This window comes from Arachis duranensis, chromosome 3, assembly GCF_000817695.3.
Source record: "Arachis duranensis cultivar V14167 chromosome 3, aradu.V14167.gnm2.J7QH, whole genome shotgun sequence".
Lineage (NCBI taxonomy): Eukaryota > Viridiplantae > Streptophyta > Magnoliopsida > Fabales > Fabaceae > Arachis > Arachis duranensis.
In genome coordinates, this window is record NC_029774.3 from 103,860,215 (window position 1) to 103,865,664 (window position 5,450).

The 5,450-nt window shown below is 41.2% G+C and overlaps 1 non-coding gene across 1 annotated transcript; it reads left to right on the plus strand.

The window, feature by feature from the left end:
• The first annotated feature begins 3,882 nt into the window (after positions 1-3,882).
• LOC127745907 (small nucleolar RNA R71) lies at positions 3,883-3,990 on the plus strand. Its single transcript, XR_008007530.1, has one exon. It is a non-coding gene; the product is annotated as a small nucleolar RNA R71 (small nucleolar RNA).
• Positions 3,991-5,450: the final 1,460 nt, after the last annotated feature.

A 5,450-nucleotide genomic window follows, 5' to 3' on the forward strand; every position in this document is an offset into this window, starting at 1 on the left:
TTTACAAGGTGACCATAGCTTGCTTCATACCAACAATCTCTGTGGGATCGACCCTTACTCGCGTAAGGTTTGTTACTTGGATGACCCAGTACACTTGCTGGTTAGTTGTGCGAAGTTGTGTTTATGCCATGGTATTGAACACCAAGTTTTTGGATTCATTACCGGGGATTATTTGACTTGTGAAAAGTATTGATCACAATTTCGTGCACCATTGCTCCTCTCTCATGACTCTTTGATCTTCTCTAATTTCATGGAGGAGAATGGAATGTTCTTGGTGCTCCACCCTTAGTTGTCCCATGTTGGAACTCAATTCTCCTAGGGAGGTGTTTAGTTGCTCCCAATAGTTCTGTGGAGGAAAGTGCATCCCTTGAGGCATCTTTGGGATTTCATGATGAGGAATTTCCTCATGTCCATGAATGGGATCTCTTGTTTGCTCCATCCTCTTCTTAGTGATGGGCTTGTCTTCATCAATGAGGATGTCTCCCTCTATGTCAATTCCAACTGAATAATAGAGGTGACAAATGAGATGAGGGAAAGCTAACCTTGCCAAGGTAGAGGACTTGTCCGCCACCTTATAGAGTTCTTGGGATATAACCTCATAAACTTCTACTTCCTCTCCAATCATGATGCTATGAATCATGATAGCCCGGTCTATAGTAACTTCGGACCGGTTGCTGGTGGGAATGATTGAGCGTTGGATAAACTCCAACTATCCTCTAGCCACGGGCTTGAGGTCATGCCTTCTCAGTTGAACCAGCTTCCCTCTTGAATCTCTCTTCCATTGAGCGCCCTTTTCACAAATGTCTATGAGGACTTGGTCCAAGCTTTGATCAAAGTTGACCCTTCTAGTGTTAGGGTGTTCATCTCCTTGCATCATGGGCAAGTTGAATGCCAACCTTACATTTTCCGGACTAAAATCCAAGCATTTTCCCCGAACCATTGTAAGCCAATTCTTTGGGTCCGGGTTCATACTTTGATCATGGTTTTTAGTGATCCATGCATTGGCATAGAACTCTTGAATCATTAAGATTCCGACTTGTTGAATGAGGTTGGTAAGAACTTCCCAACCTCTTCTTCAGATCTCATGTCGGATCTCCGGATATTCACTCTTTTTGAGTTTGAAAGGGACCTCGGGGATCACCTTCTTCATGGCCACAACTTCATAGAAGTGGTCTTGATGCACCCTTGAGATGAATCTCTCCATCTCTCATGACTCGGAGGTGGAAGCTTTTGTCTTTTCTTTCCTCTTTCTAGAGGTTTCTCTGGCCTTAGATGCCATAAGTGGTTATGGAAAAACAAAAAGCAATGCTTTTACCACACCAAACTTAGAAGTTTTGCTCGTCCTCGAGCAAAAGAAGAAAGAAGAGAGTAGAAGAAGAAGAAATAGAGGAGATGGAGGTGGCTTTGTGGTTCGGCCAAGGGGGAGAAGTAGTGTTTTGGATGTGTTAAAATGAAGGAGTGAATATGGGTTTATATAGGGGTGGAGAGAGGGGTAGCGTTCAGCCATTATCGGTGGGTTTGGGAGGGAAAGTGATTTGAATTTGACTGATGAGGTAGGTGGGAATTTATGAAGGATAGATGTGAGGGGTGAGGTAGGTGGGGTTTTATGAAGGATGGATGTGAGTGGTGAGGAGAATAGTGGGATTTGATAGGTGAGGGGTTTTTGGGGAAGAGGTGTTGAGGTGATTGGTGAATGGGTGAAGAAGAGAGAGAGTGGTGGGGTAGGTGGGGATCCTGTGGGGTCCACAAATCTTGAGGTGTCAAGGAAAATTCATCCCTGCACCAAGTGGCGAGCAAAATTGCTCTTTATGCCAATTCTGGCGTTAAACGCCGGACTGGTGCCCATTTCTGGCGTTTAACGCCAGCTTCATACCCTTTCCTGGCGTTTAACGCCAGTCTGGTGCCCCTTTCTGGCGTTAAACACCCAGAATGGTGCCAGACTGGGCGTTAAACGCCCATTTGCTGCCCTTACTGGCGTTTAAATGCCAGCAGGAGTTTCCTCCAGGGTGTGCTATTTTTCTTTCTATTTTTCATTCTATTTTTATTTTTTCGATTGATTTTGTGACTTCCCATGATCATCAACCTACAGAAAACATAAAATAACAAAAGAAAAATAGATAAATATAACATTGGGTTGCCTCCCAACAAGCGCTTCTTTAATGTCAGTAGCTTGACAGTGGGCTCTCATGGAGCCTCACAGATACTCAGAGCAATGTTGGAACCTCCCAACACCAAACTTAGAGTTTGAATGTGGGGGTTCAACACCAAACTTAGAATTTGGTTGTGGCCTCCCAACACTAAACTTAGAGTTTGACTGTGGGGGCTCTGTTTGACTCTGTTTTGAAAGAAGCTCTTCATGCTTCCTCTCCATGGTTATAGAGGGATATCCTTGAGCCTTAAACACAAGGGATTCTTTATTCACTTGAATGATCAATTCTCCTGTATCAACATCAATCACAGCCTTTGCTGTGGCTAGGAAGGGTCTGCCAAGGATGATGGATTCATCCATGCACTTCCCAGTCTCTAGGACTATGAAATCAGCAGGGACGTAATGATCTTCAACTTTTACCAGAACATCTCTACAAGTCCATAAGCTTGTTTTCTTGAATTGTCTGCCATCTATAGTGAGATTCTTGCAGCTTGTACCTCAAAGATCCCTAGCTTCTCCATTATAGAGAGAGGCATGAGGTTTATGCTTGACCCTAGGTCACACAGAGCCTTCTTGAAGGTCATGGTGCCTATTGTACAAGGTATTAAGAACTTCCCAGGGTCCTGCCTCTTTTGAGGTAATCTCTGCCTAGACAAGCCATCCAGTTCTTTGGTGAGCAAAGGGGGTTCATCCTCCCAAGTCTCATTACCAAATAACTTGTCATTTAGCTTCATGATTGCTCCAAGATACTTAGCAACTTGCTCTTCAGTGATATCTTCATCCTCTTCAGAGGAAGAATACTCATCAGAGCTCATGAATGGCAGAAGTAAATCAAATGGAATCTCTATGGTCTCAATGTGAGCCTCAAATTCCCATAGTTCCTCATTAGGGAACTCATTGGAGGTCAGTGGACGTCCATTGAGGCCTTCCTCAGTGGCGCTCACTGCCTCTTTCTCCTCTCCAAGTTCGGCCATGTTGATGGCCTTACACTCTCCTTTTGGATTCTCTTCTGTATTGCTTGGAAGAGTACTAGGAGGGAGTTCAGTAACTTTCTTACTCAGTTGACCCACTTGTGCCTCCAAGTTTCTAATGGAGGACCTTGTTTTAGTCATGAAACTTTGAGTGGTTTTGATTAGATCAGAGACCATGGTTGCCAAGTCAGAGTGGCTCTGCTTAGAATCCTCTGTCTGTTGCTGAGAAGATAACGGAAAAGGCTTGCCATTGCTAAACCTGTTTCTTCCACCATTATTGTTGTTGAAACCTTGTTGAGGTCTCTGTTGATCCTTCCATGAGAGATTTGGATGATGTCTCCATGAAGGATTATAGGTGTTTCCATAGGGTTCTCCCATGTAGTTCACCTCTTCCATTGATGGGTTCTCAGGATCATAAGCTTCTTCTTCAGATGAAGCATCCTTAGTACTGCCTGGTGCAGCTTGCATTCCAGACAAACTTTGAGAAATCATTTTGACTTGTTGAGTCAATATTTTGTTCTGAGCCAATATAGCATTCAGAGTATCAATCTCAAGAACTCCTTTCTTCTGATTCGTCCCATTGTTCACAGGATTCCTTTCAGAAATGTACATGAATTAGTTATTTGCAACCATTTCAATGAGTTCTTGAGCTTCTGCAGGCGTCTTCTTTAGATGAAAAGATCCTCCAGTAGAGCTTTCCAATGACATCTTGGACAGTTCAGACAGACCATCATAGAAGATACCTATGATGCTCCATTCAGAAAGCATGTCAGAAGGACACTTTCTAATCAATTGTTTATATCTTTCCCAAGCTTCATAGAGGGATTCACCTTCCTTCTATCTGAAGGTTTAGACTTTTACTCTAAGCTTACTCAATTTTTGAGGTGGAAAAAACTTTGCCAAGAAGGCATTGACTAGCTTTTCCCAAGAGTTCAGGCTTTCTTTAGGTTGTGAATCCAACCATATCCTAGCTCTGCCTCTTACAGCAAAAGGGAATAGCATAAGTCTGTAGACCTCAAGGTCAACCCCATTAGTCTTGACAGTGTCACAGATTTGTAAGAATTCAGCTAAAAACTGATGAGGATCTTCCAATAGAAGTCCATGGAACTTGCAATTCTGTTGCATTAGAGAAACTAATTGAGGCTTAAGCTCAAAGTTGTTTGCTTCAATGGTAGGGATAGAGATGCTTCTCCCATAGAAGTCGGGAGTAGGTGCAGTAAAGTCACCCAGCACCTTCCTTGCATTGTTGGCATTGTTGTTGTTTTCGGCTGCCATGGTTTCTTCTTGTTTGAAGATTTCTGTTAGGTCCTCTACAGAGAGTTGTGCTTTAGCTTCTCTTAGCTTTCGCTTCAAGGTCCTTTCAGGTTTAGGGTCAGCCTCAACAAGAATGCTTTTGTCTTTGCTCCTGCTCATATGAAAGAGAAGAGAACAAGAAAATATGGAATCCTCTATGTCACAGTATAGAGACTCCTTGAGATGTCAGAGGAAAAGAAAAATAAAAGGAAGAGGTAGAAGAATTTGAACTTAAAAAGATAGAGTTCGAATTGTACATGTTAGTCCATAAATAGAAGGATGTGAGAAGAGGCAACATACTTGAAAAAGGCAACATACTTGAAATGTTGAATCAAATCATTAATTGTTAGCAAGTATTTTTGAAAATGGAAAGAAATTGATTTTGAAAATATATGATTGAAAAGATATGATTTGAAAAAGTTTTGATTTTGAAAAATTATGAAAAATTGAAAAAATTTGAATTGAAAACAAAATCTTCCCTATTGTGCCATCCTGGCGTTAAACGCCCAAAATGCTACCCTTTTGGGCGTTAAACGCCCAGCCAGGGCGTTTAAACGCCAGTTTTCCTTCTTCACTGGGCGTTTTGAACGACCAGCTTTTTCTGTGTAATTCCTCTGCTGTATGTTCTGAATCTTCAATTCTCTGTATTATTGACTTGAAAAGACACAAATTAAAATTTTTTTGGATTTTTAATGATGAGGAAAAATCAAAATGCAACTAAAATCAAATGAACAATGCATGCAAGATACCAAACTTAGAAGTTTGTATACTACTGACACTAACAATTTGAGAATGCATATGAGAAACAACAAGACACACAAAACAAGAGAATTTAAAGATCAGAGCAAGTAAATCATCAAGAACAACTTGAAGATCAATGAAGACACATGATAAATGCAAGAAGAACAGAAACATGCAATTGACACCAAACTTAAAATGAGACACTAGACTCAAACAAGAAATATTTTTAGTTTTTATGACTTTGTAATTTTTTTTTGGTTTTTTTTTCGAAAATTATATGGAGAAGAAAATAAAGA